General features: G+C 35.5%; 1 protein-coding gene across 7 annotated transcripts in view; it reads left to right on the plus strand.

Annotated features, from left to right (window-relative positions):
- Positions 1-6080: 6080 nt before the first annotated feature.
- The window catches only part of PDLIM5 (PDZ and LIM domain 5), a 350516-nt gene continuing 330857 nt past the window's right edge, over positions 6081-25739 (plus strand). For 2 of the 7 annotated variants that reach the window (XM_053703443.1, XM_053703445.1), the window contains exons 1-2: positions 6107-6216; positions 15919-15962. The gene's annotated coding sequence lies outside the window, so the exon portion shown is untranslated. Of the gene's footprint in view, positions 6217-15918; positions 15963-25739 lie in introns of all 7 variants that reach the window. The other 5 variants (XM_053703447.1, XM_053703446.1, XM_053703444.1 and 2 more) reach the window with 5 other exon arrangements.

A 25739-nucleotide genomic window follows, 5' to 3' on the forward strand; every position in this document is an offset into this window, starting at 1 on the left:
GAAGCACTCCAGTTAGTGCAGCAGGAGCAGTCTGGGATTAGTCACAGTCACCCAGCAGACCGACCTCTAGGGCAGAGTGGTATGTTTCTGTGATGGAAATACAAGCAAACACAAAAGTGCCTATATGGCCTAGTACTGTTTGAACCAGAGGATGATGTTGTGTATATTTGAAAATATACTCACAATTTGTATAGCATCTTCATTGATGCTAATCAGGCAGGAAGGGGTCAATACAGTCACCCAACAGACTATGGCAGGTTCTCACAGCAGGCAGAGCAGCAGAGATCCCAGGGATCAGATTAGGTCCAAATGATACACAATAGCAAGTGTTTAAATAAAAAGTTGATACTTTACTTGATAAAACAAATAAAAACAAGCGACGCGTTTCTCAGCACACAGGCTGTTTCCTCAGGCTTTTGATTCAGGTAGCATATCTAGATATGTTCCACATGTTTGTGCACAGTAGAAACTATCACTAAACAGTGGTAGTTTTCACTAAAAGCATTTTGCTAATACAAGTGTATTGCAAAAAAAATTCTAAGCAAAACATAAATAAAAAGATGTGCATTTCATTTTTTTATAATGTCCCTTTAATTTGTTGGTAGGACAAGAAACATACATCTACAGGACTTTAAACAGGCAAAGAGGCATATGCTTGCTTCAGGTACTACAAAAAGTAGCCGTACATAAAATATTATTTATGTAAAGTTTAGAAATCTTTTAAATCAAATCTACAGAATAACCATTTTTTTTACAGTATGCTAGCAGGTGTTCTGTTCATGGCTAACAATATGTTGTTTAGAAGAGGGATTCATTTCTCCACAAAACTGTATTTGTTTCAGCAAATCAATATTTTAGTCATATTAAATAACAGCCGAAAACTGCACTGCCTGTATTACACAACAAATAGGGGCCCATTTATCAAGATCCGGATGAAGCTTAAGGGCCCATGTTTCTGGCGAGCCTGCAGGCTCGCATGAAACATCAGTTATGAAGCAGCGGTCTAAAGACCGCTGCTCCATAAACTGTCCGCCTGCTCTAAAAAGGCAGACAGACATTGCCGCAATTCAACCCGATCGAATACGATCGGGTTAATTGACACCCCCTGCTAGCGGCCAATTGGCCACAAATCTGCAGGGGGCGGCATTGCACCAGCAATTCACAAGAGCTGCTGGTGCAATCCTGAATGCGGAGAGTGTCGGACATGATCCGCAATGTCGGATCATGTCCGACAGCCCTTTCATAAATAGCCCCCATAGAATTCTTCTTAGCTTCAGCATTATTATTCTGATTGTAAGAGCTAAAACTAGGTTAATATACAAGGCTTAAAAATAAAATACATTTTATATCAAATACCAAACCACACCCATTTAATCTATAAATGCTGATGTCAGAAATATAAGTCTTTCTAAATAATTCATAAGCAGCTTTAAATGAATCATCTGTCTGTATGATCCATAGCATTACATAATAAAATGCTTGGTAGCTTTACATTTAGCTTGTGCACAAGCAATTTACAATTGTTGCTTGGGATCTGACCTCCCATTAGGGTTGCCACCTCAGACACTCATGAGTTACACATGCTGCAGGCTGTGCAGAGGGGAACATGAATTGTGCTGCTGGACAGCACTATTCCTGTTCCTCCCTGCAGCATGAGTCACTCATTAGTGTCCAGGAAAACATGGCTGAGGTGGTAACCTTACCTCCCGTGTATCTCTCATTAGACTGTCAAAAATATTAAAGTTGTGCCTTAATATTAATTAAACAGCTGGAGATTGAAAAAAGAGTTAAAGATAAATTATGTAATATTGATTTTCTATTATTTAAAGCTGCAATAATGTCGGAATCATGGGATGAAGTACATAAATTAGCATTTTGATAGTGTATCCTAACGTCGTCTATTAATATACCATCACTGGATCTACCTGTTATTTGACGGCTGCTGCTCTGATTTTATGTAACATAGAAACAGAAACTGAATTTTAATGGCAGATTAAAAAAAACAGGAGGCGCATCAAGCCTGCTCACATTTCGTATTAAAGGGACAGTCTACTCCAGAATTGTTATTGTTTAAAAAGATAGATAATCCCTTTATTACCCACTCCCCTGTTTTGCATAACCAACATGGTTATATTAATATACTTTTTACCTCTGTGATTATCTTGTATCTAAGCCTTTGCAGACTGCCCCCTTATTTCAGTTCTTTTGCCAGACTTGCATTTAGCCAATCAGTGCTCTCTCATTTGTAACTCAACGGGAGTGAGCACAATGTTATCTATATGACTCACATGAACTAAAGCCCTCTAGCTGTGAAAACCTGCCAAATGCATTGAAATAAGGTGTGGCCTTTAAGGGTTTAGAAATTAGCATATGATCCTACCTAAGGTTAGCTTTCAACAAAGAATACCAAGATAACAAAACAAATTTGATGATAAAAGTGAATTGGAAAGTTGTTTAAAATTAAAATCATGTTTAATTTTGACTAGACTATCCCTTTAAGTGTATGCCTAATTAGACCTTAGAATAGTTTCATGCCTACCAAGGCACTTGCATAAAATTAATTTACAGTTGTTTGCCTTTAATACCTCTATTGGATATCTCTCGCATCAGTCAACTACACTTTCTGTTAAAGGGACATTCAACACTTAGTGTAACAGGTTTTTATATAGTAAATTAAGAAACGGAGGTCCGCCTACACTATACCCCTCCTCCCTTGCCGCCTTGCTTCTGTCCTAATCAGCGGCGCTAACTACTCTAATACCCGGTCAATATGGATGCCGAACTCCCCCCACTATAACGTAGCTGCCTTCTTCTTAAACTGATAAGCAAATCAGAATCCAGTCCTCGGACTGAAATTGCACGCGCGTGCAATTTCAGTCCGAGGACTGGATTCTGATTTGCTTATCAGTTTAAGAAGAAGGCAGCTACGTAATAGTGGGGGGAGTTCGGCATCCATATTGACCGGGTATTAGAGTAGTTAGCGCCGCTGATTAGGACAGAAGCAAGGCGGCAAGGGAGGAGGGGTATAGTGTAGGCGGACCTCCGTTTCTTAATTTACTATATAAAAACCTGTTACACTAAGTGTTGAATGTCCCTTTAAGTAGCACTATAAAAAATAATTACCTCTGGTTTTATGTTTTTTTACTCCCTTATTATAAAGTAGTTATTTTTGTGAAAAATGCTATCAGCCTAAGCATAAAAGTTTTTTATTATTTTTTTTAGGTGTGGTGAGTAAAAATAAATATATAAAATCATCCCAGCATGACAGTTTTCTTGTTGCACACATGCTTTAAAATGTTAGTTCATATATGAAAGGAGTAAATACAATGGCGCCAATTTATCGGTCTCTGTATGGAGCCATAACTTGTCCGCTGGCTCTGAGGACGTGGACAGAAATCAACCCAATCCTATACGATCGGTTTGATAAACACCCCCTGCTAGCAGCCGATTGGTCGCAAATCTGCAGGGGGCGGCATTGCACCAGCAGTTTACAAGAACTGCTGGTGCAATGATAAATGCCGACAGCGTATGCTGTCGACATTTCTCGATGTGCAGCGGACATGATACGCTTCATCGTATCATGTCCGCTTACACTATGTTAAATATATCCTAATGTGTGCTTATTAAATATAAGAATCAAAATTTCAGTGCTCTGGACGCCCATGAGCCTAAGTGTGTTATTATGCACATAGGCGCAGATTTCAAGTGGCGCACTAATTATTTAAATTTTGCGCTTGTGCGCTAACTGCACTGAAGTTAAAAAAGTAGAGCATGCGGATTAGCATGGGTAATACAAGTTGAAAGAAAAATGTTAGCGCACAGATGAAAGACTAACTTCAAGACTTAGGATATAACGTCCGCACTAACTCTTTCTCCCTATAGACTTTTATGGGGTGCGCTGCAAAAAGCATTTTCAGTTATTGCTCGGGCACTAACCCAACACTGTGCTAGATTAACTGTGCTAAAGCCGAAAGTGTGTTAGGAATACTTTACATTCCTATGTTCTTCACTTAGAAAAAAATGTTCTTTTTATTTCTAAATAATATATATGTATATATAAAACACGGAAATTAACTACACTCTCAGACTGGACCGGGTACACATCCTGTGACCCTGCAGAATGCACAGCCCTGGGTGCTCAATAGCACTCACAGCCAGTTGTATGGTTTCCAGAGACTAAGACAGTTAACCCCAGACAGTCTACTCCAAATTTGCTATTGCTTAAAAAGATAAATACCGGTAATACCTTTATTACCCATTCCCAAATTTTGCATGACCAACACGGTTCTATTAATATACATTTTACCTCTATGATTACCTAGTATCTAAGCTTCAATAGACTGCCCCTTATTTTAGTTCTCTTGGCAGGCTTGCATTTTAGCCAATCAGTGCTGACTTAGAAATAACTCCACAGGAGTGAGCAAAGTGTTATCTATATGACACACATGAAATAGCACTGTCTAGCTGTGAAAAACTGTCAAAATGCTTTGAGATAAGAGGCGGCCTTCAAGGGCTTAGAAATAAGCATATGAGCCTACCTAGGTATATATATATATATATATATATATATATATATATATGTGTGTGTATATATATATATATATATAGTGTATATATATATATATATATATATATCTGTATATTTTTTTTTAAAATAGATATCTATACATATAAACATATATATGTCTATACAGTATGTGTTTACATGTTTATGTATGTGTACACATACATATTTACACATATAAACACATAAATACACATGTATACGTATATATAGACATTTATAGGCATATATTCATACACACATACACATATTTATTTATATATATATATATATATATATATATATATATATATATATATATACCTTGCCATATACCATAACCCTTTTAAACCTTTTTTTCAATATTAAAATATTTTATTTAAAAAATTGTATATATGAGTGTAATAGTTTATTTGAATGTTTTTTCAATGTGTTTTGTGATTATTTTTTACTTTAGGTCTCAAGTTATGTCAACTAAAGTGATGTCAGTCAAGCTAACAATTCTCTAGTAAAACAGTTTTACCATGGACTTGTAATATCTATTTGCACGCTAATGTTAGTGCGTTCAATAAAAACTGATTATCACTTCCTGTGCTATCATTAGCGCACCACTTGTAATCTAGCCCATAATAGGGGAATAATAAAATGCTCTAATGTGCCTTAGCATTTTATTTCTGCAGTTATTTCAACAAAACTATGTGTTTACCCCCCAGCATATAGTGGAAGTAGCTACTAACAAGCAGTGCCTATCCTGAGCTGAGCATGACTGGTGGCTACTCATACAAGCTGTCCCTGATTGGTGCAGCAGCCATGTTGAGCTCTGGAGCAGTAGTTTATTGCTAGTCTGAAGAGGACTTTTATCTATGTGTTTAACCCCGAATGTGTAAAAGTTCTATTCAAGAAAACACTACAACAATTAAATGCTCAAGAGAATTAGAGAATTTTATTAATGTCTTTTTTGCCCCTTAAAATGGAAGCAGGAACTGGAAGCATTTATATCTAAGCCTTTTTTGCATAGTATATATATATACCACTTCAGCATTATTAATGGATTAAAACATAAAATCTTGTGATTTTTTTTTTTTTTAAAGAAGAAAAAAATTATAAAAAAAACCCCCACATTAGATGTTTCTTTTGTGTGTGCTTATGCGTCCTATTTATTTATGGAATGGCATACCGAATTCTACAATTAGTACAAACTATGTATCATTTCACATTGCACATTGTTTGCCACAATAACAAATGCAGAAAATAAATAAATATATATATAGTATATTTACAGGAATGAATTATGCAATGTATAGAATTCAGTTTCACACTGAATCTATATGTAAAACAAATGTTTACCTACAAACTATGAATTGAGTTTGTTTACGAGTATATTATAGTGTCTGACCGGCACCTAGCAGCACTGAGGCACACGTACCTTTCTGTAAGCCAGAGACTAGCCCTTTCTACACTGTCTGCAACCCTCCTCCTCTGGGAGTGGCAATAGGGGAGGGGGAGCGAGTTAGGCAGTGACACACAGGGAGGTAAAGGGAGGAGGAGAGTACAGAGGACAGTCTGAACTACACCCAGGAGAGCAGTGCTATAGAGAGGCGGAAGTTAAAGGCAACAGTAAGTTACACTGTGGTGCTGCTGAGCTGCCTTGATACACAGCAGACCTAATATAGGTGAGTTGTGCAGACTCTCATACTTTACAGCTGTAAGCTGGTTATATATATAGGTATACATGCAAGGTTCATCTTATAATGACAGTGCTCCCTTTCTTAGATGTGTCTTTTAGCTATCAGTAGCTGCTGCTTTTCATGCTCTTTGATCTCACACAAGTTAAGACCCGTACTATGCTCTGCCTGCTTTTGCCCTGCAGTCAGTGTTGAGTCAGTGGGCATCCTGCACACACCTGGGAGCTTGTAAAGTGCCAGAGGTCTGTGCTCATATAGTACATATGTAGAGGCTGGTGCTACTTTTTATATATATAGCTGTATGTATATATATATTTTTTTATTTAAGAAATTGTATTTTTTTTTACATACTTTTTGTGATAACATTTTCAACTATTTCATAATCGGAGCACTGAGAAATTCTGAATAGTTTACTTGAAGGATTATTGAAAGAATCAAACCCTCTTCCTGTTTTTTTTATAAATGGTAACGTTGTTGCTGCAACTGAGTAACATGCATTCTGAACCAGTGATACATTTACTTGGAAAAACTTTCATTTTAGTCATGTGCAGTGTTTGCTCTGTCATCTATTCTACACGTATAGAAATGGTACTTACTGAATGTAGTGCTAAGAACAATTTTGGAATTTGTATCTTTACATCGGAATTATTGTCTGACAAGCCAGTTTATTTTTCTCTATGTAGAAATAACTAAATTTATTGTATCAATGATTGGTGTATTTATGAGTTTTACTTGCTCTTTATCACAAATGGTTGTGTAAAATCAGAGCACTAGGACACTTCAGTGTCCCTTCTTTGGTGTTTGCTGCAGTTTTGGGAATTTAGATGACTTATCTACTACTTTACATACTGTGTCAATGATAAATTACTCCTTTTGACCTTTTACCACAAATGTTATCTTCTTTTTTTTTATCCTGTTGTAAAGAAAACATTTTTAAATACATTATTCAACTTTTTTTTTTTTTTTCGTCTTTACCTCAGAGATCTCGGAAATTGCCTGTTTGAATTCAAATCATTTTTTAATTAAGGAAGAAGGCTGGTCCTGAAATCAGGCCAAGATCTTTTTCATTTTCTGTATTCATGTTTGTTGTAGACATTCTCTGAGGTTTACTCAATGACTTCCTGTCAGTCTTTACACTCGTTTTTCAGTTAATTGTTGTGTTTGCACTGCTGAGCTGGGAATGCTGCTATAAAGAAAGACATCTAAAATACTAGAGAACTAAGAGCTGCCATTGTATTTAAAAAAAGGGAAAATATTTAATTTTGTAATTGGCATCACAATAAATGGACCATAAAGAGGAATGTCAGAGGGCAGCACTCCCTAAAATAAATAGTATTGTTAATAATTTGCTTCTAAAAATTAACTGTAACCTGAGATTTATAAATGCAAGTGGCTTATTTCAGACTTGCCTGCTTTCAGTTTTTTCTACAAATATTAAATTGGTTACAACAATATCATTAAAATGTCGTTTTTTTTTTGTAAATATGTGGTACAATATAAAGTATTTGATTGTAATAGTAATTTACTGTTATTTTTCCTCAAAATAATTTTATTGTCTACACTCCTTTAAATGTGTAAATATACTTACATGTGTCTTTGATTAATTTAAATTGCATCAAAACTGTTTTTTTGACTGCGCATAATTGAACTTTGTGATGTTCATTTTTTTTTTTATCCCCCTTTTCTTGTAATTTATTCTAAAATTGCCCCCCACACAACACTTATTACAGGCAGGCTCTGTGGGATTCTAAATTCTGATCCTTAGCTTTCTACACAGTTGCTGTTTGGTCTGTGCAAGTGTTTGTATGCAGCTCTTCTAACACAGGGATACATTACTGATATATATTACATTAAGATTATATAAAATGCTTTTGCCCTGCAGTCTGTTGAGTCAGTGGGCATCCTGTAAACACATGGGAACTTGTAAAGTGCCAGAGGTATGTGCTCATATATTGCCTATGTAGTGGCTGGTTATACTTTTTTATATCTATAGTGTGTGTGTATATATATATATATATATATATATATATATATATATATATATATATATATATATATATATATATATATATATATATATATATATATATATATATATATATATATAATGTGTGTGTGTGTGGCCCTCGTTTTACAATGGTTCAATTTACACTGTTTCAGAATAACAACCTTTTTTTCCAGTTATGTGACTGCTATTGAGAAGCAGTGCATTTATTAAAATAGCCAGTAGGTGGAGCTGTCCACTTGTGTTGCAGCAAAGCCAAGCAAGCTGAAATTAATCAGTTTAACCAGACCTGAGCTATCGAGCAGATTTCAAAGGAACAAGATCTTCCTGTCTATAAATCAGTCCAGATTGGAATGCAAAGAAAGAACTGTTTGCAGAAAAATGCAAGTGAAGTCTGTGTTGTGTGATTATTTTATTAGGTTTATAATGCTGTTTAGCATTTAAAGTCTTCATTTCAAAGCTTTAAAAATAATGTATTAGGTGTTACTTATGACAATTTTGAGAGGGGCCTGGAACCTATCTCCCTCACTTCCCATTGACTTACATTATAAACTGGGTTTCAATTTACAATGGTTTTGATTTACAACCATTCCTTCTGGAACCTAACCCCGGTGTAAACTGAGGGCTACCTGTATGTGTGTGTATATATATATATATATATATATATATATATATATATATATATATATATATATATATATATATATATATATATATATATATATAATTTTATTTAAGAAATTTGTCTTTTATTTACATGGGTATTTTTTACATACTTTTTGTGATAACATTTTCAACTATTTCATAATCAGAGCACTGAGGAATTCTGAATAGTTTACTTGAAGGATTATTGAAAGAATCAAACTATATATATATATATATATATATATATATATATATATATATATATATATATATATATATATATATATATATATATATAATTTTACACACACACCTTATATAAAAATGCCCCTTTAAATTGCTGTGTATGTTGAAACTTTGTGTTATTGGGATAGGCCTACCTAGGGTGTGTTTGGTTTCATAATTGAAACCAAACTGATCTCTCCGCTTTAGCATTCATGGTTCACAGAAGCATTGCCTGAGCAAAACAAAAAGCACACCTGTGGTTACTTTAATGCTTGTAAGGTGTGACATACAGTAAGCTTTTTCCTTATATGACATTTAGTGTAGTATTTTTTTCATAGTTTCAGGTGTTTAAAAATATGTTAGATGTTACTTTCTACCAACTTTTTTCTTCTTCAAAATTACCAATTGAAACAAAAACTATGTATTAAACTTATAATATAAAACCCAATTATAAGCAGAATAACTTTAATAGAATATTTGCAGTTTTAAAGGGACATAAAAAAAGTTGGGATAGAGACAATATAATATGTACTTTAATTACTTGCACATTTATAGAGCAGTGACTCACCATTAACCCTTTCTTTTTAGTTTCTGAATTGTAACGCTCTAACTTCCCCCACACATTTCCTTCTTTGGCTCTATCTATATCTATTGTTGTTTTGATATAATGCAAAAGTGCATAGTGAATGTCTGTGTCTAAACACTGATAAGAGGGGTGGAGTTAGCTTCTCCAGGCAGCTAAGCTATGTAATTCATTTTGCTTATTTTTGAAAATTATTTTAAAATACTTGCCAGCAATTGTGAAACAATTATTTTCATGCAAACTATTTTTGCACAGATCTCAACCTGTTTTATGTCCCTTTAATGGGACACTGAACCCAAATTTGTTCATTTGTAATTCAGAAAGAGCATGCAATTTTAAGCAACTTTACTCCTATTATCAATTTTTTTCGTTCTCTTGCTATCTTTATTTAAAAAAGAAGGCATTAAGTTTTTTTGGGTTTCAGTACTCTTGACAGCACTTTTTTATTGGTGGATGAATTTATCCACCAATCAGCAAGGACAACCCAGGTTGTTCACCAAAAATGGGCCTGCATCTAAACTTACATTCTTGCATTTCAAATAAAGATACCAAGAGAATGAAGATAATTTGATAATAGGAGTAAATTCGAAATTTGCTTAAAATTTCATGCTCAATCTGAATCACGAAATTAAATTTTTGGGTACAGTGTTATATCATGTCTAGGAATTGACTAACAAGTATGTTGTTGTTTTATTATCTTTGGCAAGTGTTGGCTCATCTAGGGGACAGTAAACTCCAAAATAAAAAAAATGATTCAGATAGAGCATGCAATTAAAAACAACTTTCTATTTTACTTCTCTTACCTAATTTGCTTTGTTCTCTTGGTATCATTTGTTGACAAGCATATCTATGTATGCTCAGGAGCAGTAATACACTACTGGAAGCTAACTGCTGATTGGCGGCTGCATATATATGCTTTTTGTCATTGGCTCACCCCTATACTCAAATAGATCCCAGTAGTGCATTGCTTCTCTTTCAACAAAGGACACAAATGAAGCTAATGAGAATTGGCTTTTATGTCTATGAAAATATTAGGAGCCATAATATCTATATACACAGAGTGACAGACTGAATAACACACATAATCATTCTAGAAGTTGGGAGTAAAAGTCAAATTGAAGGTGTTGTGGCTCCTGGGGGGGTAATCATGTCCTGTTCGCTAAGTTTCTATTACAGCTGTAAATATTTACAACCTAGTAATAAAGCAAACATTACACAGCATTTAACGAACATTTTTATTAGCACCCAGTAGTAAATTTTACAACTGCAACAGAATATAGGCCTTGAGGCAGAGCTCCGCATTAGTCTGTGATGTTTAGTTTTGCTTGCAGGCCCCAGCTGCAATCTGCGGTGGAAAAGCATACGAGAGCTTGGTTAAAATACGTTAGAGATGCTATTTTTTTTTTTTTATATATATATATAAAGTATTAGCAGTATAATTAGAAAATCTGGTTAAATACACAGAACCATAGGAAACAGGGATTCCACAGGCTTTTCATGGGATTTTTATTTTTGCAGGATTTTTCACACAACTTCACAGAAGCAAAATAGACCCAGCCAAAATGAAATTAAAATGTGGCGGCAAAACAGGCTTAAAAAAAGTGTTTCAAGAGGTTACTGCTGTTGTATAAGAAAAATCCAAAAACCTGATTTCATTTTTTTCTGAACTACTGGATCTCCACAGCTGAACTGTTTCAATAATAAAGTTAAAGGAATAGAAAGATCAAAAATAAAATGTGCATTTCATTTTGAAATAGGAGCATTTTTGTAATCTACTTCCATCAGCAAAAATGCTTCCAATAATTTATTACTGTTTTTCAGTGGCATACTCGCATATCCTTTTGAAGGCCTGTGCGCCAGTATTTAAACACCATACCTTCTCAGAGGGTCAGCAGTAGCTTGTATGACACAAATGTATGCCTTCTAAAGCAATAAATACCACTGCCAGCTCTCTAACCAAGCATAGTGTTTGAATAATGGGGGTCGATCCGATATAAATCGTCGCCCGCAAAAGCCGGCGACGCCAATATTTATGCTGATTTGGTATCCTATATACGGCGTAACCTAGAAGTTACGCGCGTATATTTCTGCCGTCGCCCGTAGTTTTTTGGGCCATAGGCAGGTATACCAAACCAGCGCAGTTTGGTATCCAATATGCAGCGTAAGGACTTACGTGGCGAAAATGGAGAAAACTTACTCCATTTTCACCTCGCCACAAAAAGCAGCCGTAAGAAGCCTTACGCTGACTATTGGAGCCCCGTAACTCCCTAAACTAACTAGAAAATAAACCTAACGCATGCGCAATGCGGAATTAAGTTAGAAAAATCTGATTGGCTGATTGAATCAGATTCAAGTTCAATCCGATTGGCTGATCCGAACAGCCAATCAGATTGAGCTCGCATTCTATTGGCTGATCCGATCAGCCAATAGAATGCGAGCTCAATCTGATTGGCTGTTCGGATCAGCCAATCAGATTGAACTTGAATCTGATTGGCTGATTCAATCAGCCAATCAGATTTTTCTAACTTAATTCCGATTGGCTGATAGAATCCTATCAGCCAATCGGAATTCGGCGGACGCCATCTTGGATGACGTCATTTAAAGGTACATCATTCGTAGTACAGCAGTCGGGCGGGATGGATGCTCCGCGGCGGCGGAGCGAAGAAAGAAGATTGAAGATGCCGCCGGAAGAATGAAGACTTTGCTGCCGCTTGGAGGAAGACGTCGCCGGAGGAAGAATTCTTCTTTGCCGCTTGGAGGAAGACATCGCCCGGATCGGATCAGGAGTTCGGCCCGGTGTGGTGAAGACAAGGTAGGGAGATCTTCAGGGGGGTAGTGTTAGGCTTTTTTAAGGGGGGTTTGGGTGGTTTTAGAATAGGGGTATGTGGGTGGTGGGTTGTAATGGGGGGGGATTGTATTTGTTGTATGCAAAAGAGCTGAATTCTTTGGGGCATGCCCCACAAAAGGCCCTTTTAAGGGCTGGTAAGGTAAAGAGCTTTGAAATTTGTTTAATTTAGAATAGGGCAGGGAATTTTTTTTATTTTGGGGGTTTATTATTTTATTAGGGGGCTTAGAATAGGTGTAATTAGCTTAAAAATATTGTAATCTTTTTTTTATTTTTTGTAATTTAGTGTTTGGTTTTTTTTGTAATTTAGTTTAGTTAATTTAATTGTATTTTTAGATAGATGTTTGTAGTTTATTAAATTTATTGATAGTGTAGGTGTATTTATAACTTAGGTTAGGATTTATTTTACAGGTAATTGGGTAATTATTTTAACTAGGTAGATATTAAATAGTTAATAACTATTTAATATCTATTATACCTAGTTAAAATAATTAACAATTTACCTGTAAAATAAATATTAACCCTAACATAGCTACAATGTAATTATTAATTATATTGTAGCTATCTTAGGGTTTATTTTATAGGTAAGTATTTAGATTTAAATAGGAATATTTTAGTTTATAAATGAATTAGATTAATTTAATATAAATTTAGTTAGGGGTGTTAGGGTTAGATAGAGTTAATATAGTTAATATAAATAATATAGTAACTATATTAACCCTAATATAATTAGGGTTAATATAGTTAATATATATAATGTAATAACTATATTAACTATAATATACTTAGGGTTAATATAGATAATATAGCTGGCGGCGGGGTAGGTAGATTAAATTAGGGGTTAATCATTTTAATAGAGATGGCGGCGGTGTAAGGGGCTTACATTAGGGGTTAATAATTTTAATATAGATGGCGGCGGTGTTAGGGGCTCACTTTAGGGGGTTATAGATATAATATAGCTGGCGGCGGGGTACGGGAGCGGCGGTTTAGGGGTTAATAACTTTATTAGGTTGCGGCGGGGTACGGGAGCGGCGGTTTAGGGGTTAATAGCTTTTTTATTGTTAGGCTAGTGAGGGGGGATAGCGGATAGAGGGTTAGACAGTGCGGGCTATGTTAGGGAGGCGTGTTAGACAGTGCGGGCTATGTTAGGGAGGCGTGTTAGACAGTGCGGGTGTTTTAGACTTTAGTCAGGTTTTATAGGCGCCGGCAGATTCTAACGTGGCGCAAGTCACTGGCGACGCCAGAAATTTGTACTTGCGCAGATTTCTGGACATCGCTGGTTTGTCAGACTTACGGCACGTTAGCATCTGACGGCGACCTATATGGGATAGCTCGAGTTGCGAGCTGAAACTGCGGGTGACGCCAGTTCCCTCGCTTGCGCCGCAAACTGCGATCTATATCGGATCGCGCCCCTGGTGCCCAGGCCTTTACAGGATATGTGCGTATGCTGTTGAAAAACTGTAATTTTTGTTAGACACATTTTTGCTATTGGAAGTATATTGCAAAAATGCTTATATTTCAAATTGAAATAGACCCAAGCACATTTCATTTTTTGTTTTCTATCCCTTTAAAGGTATATTAAACTTGGTAAAAACAAATATGTTAAATCAAAGTCAATATAAAATGAAAAAAGATTGTGTGAAAAAACAGCAAATATTTTATTTTTATTTTTTTCTTGCAAAATTAGCACTTAGAAGTTCTCAGTGTAGCCCTGCCCGCCCCCCAGTGTTTTAAGAGCAGAGGATTTTCAAAACTTAAGTTTTTTTATTCTGTCAGTTTTGGGCATGAGCAATTCTGACTCCCTGTTATCTAGTCTATTCACTAACCTAGAAGTCTTATGACATTTATAAGATAAAACTTCCTGAAAAGGCCTCCTCTTCCTTGTAGGGCTGTGACAGGAAGCACAAATGTAGTGTAAAAAAATAAATAAAAGGTAAAGTCCATTTAAATAGATAAATGATACATTTTGCAATGATTTCGATTGAAGGGAGAATCAACTACAAACTGTTTATTGTTTAAAAAGATAGATAATCTCTCTTTATTACCGATTCCCCATTTTTGCACAGCCAACACAGTTATATTAATAAACGTTTAACCTCTGTAATTACCTTGTATCTAAGCCTTTTTTGACAGCCCCCTGATCACATGACTAATTATTTATTATCTATTGATTTGCATTTTAGCCAATTGGTGTAGTGTCATCTACATTTCTATGGGAGAGAGTACACTGTTATCTATATGGCCCACATGAATTAGTCTCTTGTTCTGAAAAGCTAATAAAAAACATTTAAGAGGCTGTCTGTAGTGGCTTAGAAACAGACAGAAATTTAAATGTTATAAAGTATATATTAATATAACAATGTTGTTGGTTCTGCAAAGCTGGGGAATGGGTAGTAAAGGCATTATTTATCTTTTTTTGACCAGAACAATTTTGGTGTTGACTGTCCCTTTTTAAGTATAAGCAGCTGCTTAGTGCTTTTTTTTTTTTTATTTTTATTAAAACAATGAACCAGACTGTTTAACATCCCTCTTAAAGAGACACTGAACCCAAAATTTTTCTTTTGTGATTCCGATAAAGCATAACATTTTAAGCAACTTTCTAATTTACTCATATTCTCAAAATGTCTTCATTCTCTTGTCATCTTTATTTGAAATGCAAGAATCTAAGTTTAGATGCCAGCCCATTTTTGGGTTGTTCTTGCTGATTTGGATAAATCCATCCACCAATAAAAAAAAAAAAAAAAAAGTGCTCTCCAGAGTTCTGAACCCCCCCAAAAAAAATTAGATGCCTTTTTCAAATAAAGATAGCAAGAGAACAAAGAAAAATTGGTAATAGGAGTAAATTCGAAAGTTGCATGCTCTATCTGAATCACGTAAGAAAAAAAAACAAAAATCGGGTTCAGTGTCCCTTTGAAAACTGTTTAACACAGCCTCTTGAAAACTATACATAACCCAAGTTTTCTGTTAGGGGTTGAGGTTGACAATACCTATGAAACACAATAGATTAAAGGGACACTCAAGTCAAAATTTAAACTTTCACAATTTAGAATGATAGAACATAATATTTGAAACAACTTTCCAATTTACTTCCATTAACAAAATGTGCACAGTCTTTTTATATTTACACTTTTTGAGTCACCAGCTCCTACTGAGCATGTTGAAGAAATAACAAAATACACATATGCGTTTGTGATTGGTTGATAGCCATCACATGATACAGGAGGAGTGGAAATAGACATAAATTTGACATTTGTCAGAAAAAAAATCCCCTTCTCATTTCAAGTTCAGATTAAGTGTTATTGCATTGTCTTTTTTTTATCATGCATTTTTTTGATTGTGCAAATCTACTGTATTCACTGGTCCTTTAACTTGCGCATCTCTTCACAGAAAAACTCTGCAAACGGTGTTTCCACTGAAGCAAGAGATTTAGGGTAAGGATATGCAAATGCACTTCACAGGGCCTGATCTTTTTGCTTTCCATTTACTTTTTAAACATGGATTCCCTCATGTCAGTGCAACACTACTTTAGCTTTAAGTAGGGATAGGTATAGCAATACAGTGTGTATCCAGAATCCCCTACTTTAGTGGAAACACTGCTAAGATTTTCTGTGTAGATGTGCTATATATTTGTCTCACTGCTCTCACAATGGTAGTTTTTTTTTTTTGTTTTTTTTTTTGCTTGATCTTGTATGTGCAATAACTTCTTATTTGGAGACTGCTTTAAAGTCCATGTGCAACACTTCACAAAGCCCTTCTAACAGACTGGAACAGACCACACACTTGTCACTGTCCTTATCCTAGAATATGTCATTTACTATCAATTGTTTGACTATTGCCACCTAACAAGTATGTCCTGTAAATCCATTCCCTGAATAAATGCAGATAAACGTGCTATTATTACACCATGGCAAGAGCTGTTTTTTGCTCCTAGCAACTGATTACAAAGACTACCTTACTATAGTTAGTATATTAGTCAAGACTATTTTAATATGTTTATCTTGACTTGAGTTCAGTGACCCTTGAGTTAAAGGGACATAAAACAAGTTGGAATAGAGACAAAATATAATATGTACTTTAAAGACATGAAACCCAAATTTTTTTTCTTTCATGATTTAGAAAGAGCAAGCAATTTTAAACAACTTTCTAATTTACTTCTATTAACTAATTTGCTTCATTCTCTTTATATACTTTGTTGAAAAGCATATCTAGATAGTCTCAGTAGCTACTGATTGGTTGCTGCACATAGATGCCTCGTATGATTGGCTCACCCATGTGCATTGCTATTTCTTCAACAAAGGATAGATAAATAATGAAGCAAATTAGATAATATAAGTAAATTGGAATGTTGTTTAAAATTGTATTCTCTACTTGAATCATGAGAGAATTTGTTTGGGTTTAGTGTCCCTTTTAATTACTTTACCTGCAAATTTTATACTGCAGTGCCTCACCATTAACACTTTCTTTTACGTTTCTGAATTGTACAGCTCTAACTCCCCCCCCCCCCCCATGTGTACCACTAAATGTGAAAGTGAATACTTAAAGGACCACTCAATGCAGTACAATTGCATAATTAACAAGTGCATAATAAAAGACAATGTTTTAACACCTACTCCTGAATTTCAAATAAGCAGTAGATTTTATTTTTTTCTGACAAACTTATTTTTTCTCCCTTTTTCCGGCCCCCTGTATCATGTGACAGACATCAGCCAATCACAGACTAGTATACCCTGTGAGCTTATGCACATTCTCAGTAGGATCTTGTTCCCCAGAAAGTGTAAATATAAAAAGACAGACAGTGCAAAATTTGTGTTATTATGAGTGTAACTGTACTTTGTAATGTATTTTTGATGTGTTTTGGGCAACTTTTTTGTTTTGTCAAAGAGTTAACCAGAGCTCTAAGGACGCGGTATTCATTCTAGCATAAATTGTGATTGCGCTCAAGCGATCACGTTTACTTTTAACTTGTAATATGAGAGGAAAACCCGACGTGCAAACACCCTTTATCTATCGCACGTGTCAAATCACCACTTGTAATCTGGCCCAAAATGTTTATTTCCCTTTTACTCTTGTGAAAGTTTGCTATGGCTGCCACACATTGCCTTGTAAGCAGGTAAAAAAAGTATATTTTGTGATTCTGATAGAATCATAGATCATATAGATAAAATAAAAAAAAAACTTTAAAAAAAAACTTTTCCATTTCCTTTCTATTATCAAATTCGCTTCATACTCTTGGTATCCTTTTATTGAAGGAGCAGCAATGTACATTTTAACTCCTTCAGACCCGGCATCCACTGTGATAGACATTACGTGTTTCTTGGTTTTTCAGTGAAAATTTAGTAATTTTCTCCTTGAAAACTGCCTAGTATCAGTTAAGGCTCTAATTGACCAATCAAAGTTGAGTCTTGAAAGAAAAACTACAATGACAGAAAGGCAGACATCAAAGAAGACAGCCATGGCACATAGACACAACAGGAAAAGGAGTAAGCAACTTTTTCACCTGTTAAATATTAATTTGATTTCAATTAGGCATCAATTTCTTGAGCTGGATATACAATCCTACCAGGAGGGGCAAAGTTTCCCAAACCTCAAAATGCCTATAAATACACCCCTCACCACACCCACAATTCAGTTTTACAAACTTTGCCTCCTATGGAGGTGGTGAAGTAAGTTTGTGCTAGATTTCTACGTTGATATGCGCTTCTCAGCATTTTGAAGCCCGATTCCTTTAAGAGTACAGCGAATGTCAGAGGGATGTGAAGGGAGTATCGCCTATTGCATGCAATGGTTTTCCTCACAGGAGATCTATTTCATAGGTTCTCTGTTATCGGTCGTAGAGATTCATCTCCTACCTCCCTTTTCAGATCGACGATATACTCTCATATTCCATTACCTCTACTGATAACCGTTTCAGTACTGGTTTAGCTATCTGCTATATGTGGATGGGTGTCTTTTGGTAAGTATGTTTTCATTACTTAAGACACTCTCAGCTATGGTTTGGCACTTTATGTATTTATATAAAGTTCTAAATATATGTATTGTACTTATATTTGCCATGATTCAGGTTTCAGTATATTTCCTTTTGCAGACTGTCAGTTTCATATCTGGGAAATGCATGTTTTAGGAAAGATTTATTTCTTACCTGGGGTATAGTCTTTTTTTCAATTGACTGTCATTTTAAATTCGCGGGGAGAATTAGGCTCACAAGGGTGCAAAATGCCTAAGTATATTGCTTCATTTTTGGCGCAAGATTTTTTTGGCGGAAAGTTTAATTCGATGACGCAAATTCGTCATTTCTGGTGTCTTAGTCGACGCCGAGTCCTTTCACAGGGTTGTGTTTTCAATGACGCAAGTGTGTCATTTCCGGATGTTGCTAGCACCAAAAAAATGTTTCTGTTTGTGTTGTGCGTCATACTTGGTGACAAATATTTTCATTATTTAAAACCCCATTTCTATATGCCTCTTGCCTTTTTTCTCTATCATAGGGCTATGCTGTTTGCATTTTTTTTCCTATTCCTGAAACTGCCATATAAGGAAATTGATCATTTTGTTTTATATGTTGTTTTTTCTCTTACATTTGCAAGATGTCTCAGAAATAACTGTTGGAACCCTGCTGCCTGATAACAGTTCTGCCAAAGCTAAGTACATTTGTTGTAAACTTGTGGAGATTATATCTCCAGCTGTGGTTTGTAATAGTTGTCATGATAAACTTTTACATGCAGAGAATGTGTCCATCAGTAATGGTACATTACCTGTTGCTGTTCCTTCAACATCTAATGTACAAGATATACCTGTGAATTTAAAATAATTTATTGCTGATTCTAATCAGATGGCTTTGCTGCCATCCCGCCTTCTAATAAACGTTAAAGGTCTTTAAAACTTCTCATAAAGTTGATGAAATTTCAAATGACAGACAACATACTGAATTATCCTCCTCTGATGAGGATCTATCTGATTCAGAAGATCCTTCCTCAGATATTGACACTGACAAATCTACTTATTTATTTAAAATGGAGTATATTCGTTCCTTTTAAAAAGAGGTGTTGATTACATTGGATATTGAGGAAACTAGTCCTCTTGATATTAAAACTAGTAAATGTTTAAATTCTGTTTATAAACCTCCTGTGGTCACTCCAGAGGTTTTTCCAGTTCCTGATGCTATTTCTGATATGATTTCTAAGGAATAGAATATTCCTGGTACTACTTTTATTCCGTCTTCAAGGTTTAAAAAATTGTATCTTTTGCCAGCAGTTTTGGGAAAAGATCCCCAAATTGATGGGCTATCTCTACTCTTGCTATACATACTACTATTCCTATGGCAGATAGTACTTCTTTTAAAGATCCTTTAGATAGGAAACTTGAATCTTATCTAAGGAAAGCCTATTTATATTCTGGTCATCTGCTCAGACCTGCAATTTCTTTGGCTGATGTTGGAAAATTTAGCGCAACAAGAATTGGATTCTGATTTGTCTAGCATTGTTCACTTGTTTCAACATGCTAATCATTTTATTTGTGATGCCATTTTTGATATCATCAAAATTGATGTTAAATCTATGTTTTTAGCTAGAAGAGCTTTGTGGCTTAAATCTTGGAACGCTGTCATGACTTCTAAGTCTAGATTGCTATCTCTTTCTTTCCAAGGTAATAAGTTATTTGATTCTCAGTTGGATTTGATTTATTTCAGCTGTCACGGGGGGGGGGGGGGAATGATTTTTTTTGCCTCAGGATAAAGACCTAAGGGTAAATCTAAAGCTTCTAACCCCTTCCCCCAAGTAATCCGTTTCCAGTTGGAAACCTTCTTCAAATTGGAATAAATCAAAGTCATTTAAGAAACCAAAGCCAGCCCCCAAGTCCGCATGAAGGTGCGACCCTCATTCCAGCTCTTGAGGTAGGGGGCAGATTAGTTTCAGACCTGGAGTTTTCAGGGGTAATCATGCCAGTTCCGTTTCAGGAACAGGGTCTGGGGTTTTATTTAAATCTATTCATTGTCCCAAAGAAAGAAAATTCATTCAGACCAGTTTTGGATCTAAAGATTTTGAATCGTTATGTAAGAGTACCAACTTTCAAAATGGTGGCTATAAGGACTATTCTGTCTTTTGTTCAGCTTGGGCATGCTATGTCCACAATACTTACAGGATGCATATCTTCATATTCCTATTCAACCAGTTCATTATCAGTTTCTGAGATTCTCTTTTCTAGACAAGCATTACCAATTTATCGCTCTTCCTTTTGGCCTAGCTACAGCTCCAAGAATCTTTTCAAAGGTTCTCGGTGCCCTATTCTCTGTAATCAGAGAGCGGGGTATTGCAGTGTTTCCTTGTTTGGACGATATCTTGGTACTAGCTCAGTCTTTACATTCTGCAGAATTTTACATGAATCAACTAGTGGTGTTTCTTCAAAGACATGGTTAGAGGATCAATTTACCAAAATGTTCTTTGATTCCTCAGACAAGGGTCTCCTTTTTAGGTTTCCAGATAGAGTCAGTGTCCATGACTCTGTCTCTAACAGACAAGAGACATTTAAAATTGTTTCAGCCTGTCGGAACCTTCAGTCTCAGTCATTCCTTTCAGTAGCTATGTGCATGGAAGTTTTAGGTCTCATAACTGCAGCATCGGACGCGAACCCCTTTGCTCGCTTTCATATGAGACCTCTCCAGCTTTGTATGCTGAACCAATGGTGCAGGGATTATACAAGGATATCACAATTAATATCCTTAAATCCCAATGTTTGACTATCTCTGAATTGGTGGTTAAATCGCTATTGTATAGTTCTAGAGGCCTTTTTTGTTCGTCCAACCTGGATTGTGATCACTACAGACGCAAGTCTTTCAGGTTGGGAAGCTGTTTGGGGATCTCTGACAGCACAAGGGGTTTGAAAATCTCAAGAGGTGAGATTACCAATCAATATTTTGGAACTCCGTGCAATTTTCAGGGCTCTTCAGATTTGGCCTCTGTTGAAAAGAGAGCCATTCATTTGTTTTCAGACAGACCATATCACAACTGTGGCATATGTCAATCATCTGGGTGGGACTCGCAGTCCCCAAGCTATGAAGGAAGTATGCCGGATACTTGCTTGGGCGGAATCCAGCTCCTGTCTATTTTGCGGTTCATATCCCAGGTATAGACAATTGGGAAGTGGATTATCTCAGCCGTCAGACTTTACATCCAGGGGGGTGGTCAATCCATCCAGATGTATTTTCTCAGGTTGTTCAGATGTGGGGTCTTCCAGAAATAGATCTGATGGCTTCTCATCTAAACAGAAGTTCCCAGGTACCTGTCCAGGTACAGGGATGCTCAGGCGGAAGCAGTGGCTGCGTTGACACTTCCTTGGTGTTATCAACCTGCTTATATTTTCCCGCCTCTTGTTCTTCTTCCAAGAGTGATCTCCAAAATCATCATGGAGCAATCGTTTGTGTTGCTGGTGGCTCCAGCATGGCCCCACAGGTTTTGGTATGCGGATCTTGTTCGAATGTCCAGTTGCCAACCTTGGCTACTTCCATTAGGATCTCAAATCATTAAATTTGAAGGCCTAGTGCTTAGTCATATAGGTTTCTCTGACTGCGTGATTAATACTATATTACAGGTTCGTAAATCTGTTTCTAGAAAGATTTATTATCGAGTTTGGAAGACTTATATTTTATGGTGTTCTTCTCAGAAATTCTCTTGGCATTCTTTCAGAATACCTAGAATTTTACAGTTTCTTCAGGATGGTTTGGATAAGGGTTTGTCTGCAAGTTCCTTGAAGGGACACATCTCTGCTCTTTCTGTTTTATTTCACAGAAAGATTGCTAAGCTTCCTGATATTCACTGTTTTGTACAGGCTTTGGTTCGCATCAAGCCTGTCATTAAATCAATCTCTCCTCCTTGGAGTCTTAATTTGGTTTTGAACGCTTTACATACTCCTCCATTTGAGCCTATGCATTCTTTGGATATTTAACTACTTTCTTGGAAAGTGTTGTTCCTTTTGGCCATCTCTTCTGATAGAAGAGTTTCTGAATTAACTGCTCTTTCTTGTGAATCTCCTTTTCTGTTTTTTTTTCATCCGGATATGGTGCTTTTGCGGACTTCATTTAAATGCTTACCTAAGGTTGTGAATTCTAACAACATTAATAGAGAAATTGTTGTCCCTTCCTTGTGTCCTAATCCTAAGAATTATTTGGAGAGATCCTTACAGTCTTTGGATGTGGTTACAGCTTTGAAATATTATGTTGAAGCTACTAAAGATTTCAGGAAGACTTCTAGTCTATTTGTTATCTTTTCTGGTTCTAGGAAAGGTCAGAAGGCTTCTGCCGTTTCTTTGGCATCGTGGTTAAAGCTTTTGATTCATCAAGCTTATTTGAAGTTGGGTCAAGCCCCGCCTCAGAGAATTACAGCTCATTCTACTAGATCAGTCTCCACATCGTGGGCTTTTAAGAATGAAGCTTCAGTTGATCAGATTTGCAAGGCAGCAACTTGGTCTTCTTTGCATACATATACTAAATTCTACCGTTTTGATGTATTTGCTTCTTCAGAAGCAATTTTTGGTAGAAAAGTTCTTCAGGCAGCTATTTCAGTTTGATTCTTCTGCTTATGTTTTAAGTTTTTCTTTTCATTTATGAGAATAACCTTTTATATTTTGGGTTGTGGATTAATTTTTTTCAGCTAAAAATGACTGTTTTTATTTTATACCTCCCTCTCTAGTGACTCTTGCATGGAGTTCCACATCTTGGGTATTGCTATCCGATACGTCACCAGCTCATGGACTCTTGCCAATTACATGAAAGAAAACATTATTTATGTAAGAACTTACCTGATAAATTTAATTTCTTTCATATTGGCAAGAGTCCATGAGACCCACCCTTTTTATGGTGGTTATGATTTTTTTTTTTTTTTTTTGTATAAAACACAATTATTTCCAAATTCATTTGTTGATGCTTTTTACTCCTTTCTTTATCACCCCACTACTTAGCTATTCGTTAAACTGAATTGTGGGTGTGGTGAGGGGTGTATTTATAGGCATTTTGAGGTTTGGGAAACTTTGCCCCTCCTGGTAAGATTGTATATCCCATACGTCCCTAGCTCATGGACTCTTACCAATATGAAAGAAATTAATTTATCAGGTAAGTTCTTACATAAATTATGTTTTTAATAGTTGTTTCCAATATAGAGAACACAGGTCTTCAGTCTTGACTGATGTAAATAGCATGAAAGTGGAGTTAATATTGGTTTATGTACTAATTACAGTAGAAATACTGCTTGGCACCCAGAGAACACCGCTGGTCTTGAGCGAGACTATTAAAGGGACATTAAACAACAAATTCTAGATAGAATGATGTATTCAAAGGAAAGATTTAGTCTGAGAATAACGTGTGTGTGTGTGTGTATATGTATGTATGTGTGTGTGTATATATGTGTATATATATATATATATATATATATATATATATATATATATATATATATATATATATATATATATATATATATATATATATATATATAAATAAATAAAAAAAAAATAAAGTTTCATAAGCTGTTTAAATATTGACAAAATAAGTGTAAAGTTTCAGTGTCTATAAAACAATGGGAGCTGCCATGTTGTAACTTAGGTTACCTTCTCTGTTGTGGCCAATATGGGACAGTTATAAATAGGTCACTAGAGTGTGCTCTGTGGAATATGTGTTCTGCACTACCATTTCTAACAGGAGCTGAAAAGCTCACAATTTTAGAATAGAATTACAAGAAAAGGATGACAAAATAAATAATTAAAAGCATATTGCAGATATGTGTTAAAAAAAATAATAATAATTATATTTTATATTATACTATTTATAATTTTATATTACCATCTCAAAGCGTTTAATGTCCCTTTTGGAGGCCTTGCAAAAACAGACCATTCAACACTAAATTGTATTTTATTTCAGACAATATCAAGGCAATGTTTGTAAAGTTTATTCTTATATTTTTTTTGTTACACTATTATTTTTGTTTGTATGTTCCAACAGTTGTCTGTTCTGATAAATCTGCCATAAATACAGTAACATTCACTTTTGAGGTTTTTTTTATTGCAAGGCTGCTATACATGATAGAAACAATAAATTGGTATGGCTAGCTGTGTATAATTCAGGATTCAAGGAGTCAATGGCAGTTTTGTCAGTACAAATGGTTAAAGGGAATGTAAAGTCTGCTTCCTTACTAACATTCTGCGTAACATTTAGTTAAAAAAAAAACAGGACTTTCATTCATCAAATTATTAAAAATTTAGTATATACCTTTTTATTTTTCTTATTTATTTGTATTTATCGTCATGTTAATCGTCCACCCGGCATTTGCGCTCACTCTTGGTTTTTTACATTGACGTCTTCCTAACCAATAACGGCTCTAACCACAGGGGGACCCAACCCCTTTGGATGTTGTCACTACTCCTTATTGCGCTTGCGTTAGACTCTTCTTCCCTGATGTTTTGCGAAAGCTCATTCACATTTCACGCATGCGCAATACATTACATTACGGACTGCTGTCATTGCATATTATATTTTTGGTTGGCGGTATTACAGGCTGGGGTAGGAGATGCTGTCCTTCGCTTCGCAACGATAGTATTCATTGAATGTACTGATTCAATGAATACTATGTTGATTGACAGCTGAAACCAGGTTTAACGCATGCGCAATGGTAAAATGAAACGGGAGCGCGCATTGACGATATGTAAACAGCGGGTGGGACTGCTGTATACGTAATATGGAGAAAAATAAGGAAGTAGAGAGTGGGAGGAGCAGGTATAGTAAATAGACAATATTTTGATTAGTAAATTAACTAAATTTCAAACGGATTACTAATTTTATGAAAAAAAATATAGTGGCGGTATGGTTAATATAATAATTGACTACATAACTATACTTCCAAAACATGGAAAATTTACAATCACTTTAATGAAAAGTGTCTACCAGGATGTTAGTACCATGTGTCTAACTTTTGCACCTGAATGATTTTCACTGAAAGTATATACTAGTATGTAGTATGCACACTAATAACAGACTCATTACAACTAAATGTATGAAGTTTTGAAAAATTCTACTCCACTTAAATTAAAGGGACAGTCTACTCCAGAATTGTTATTGTTTAAAAAGATAGATAATCCCTTTATTACCCATTCCCCAGTTTTGCAAAATCAACACTGTTATATCAAAGGGACAGTCAACCATAGAATTGTTATTGTTTTAAAAGATAGATAAT

Source organism: Bombina bombina, chromosome 2, assembly GCF_027579735.1.
Source record: "Bombina bombina isolate aBomBom1 chromosome 2, aBomBom1.pri, whole genome shotgun sequence".
NCBI lineage: Eukaryota > Metazoa > Chordata > Amphibia > Anura > Bombinatoridae > Bombina > Bombina bombina.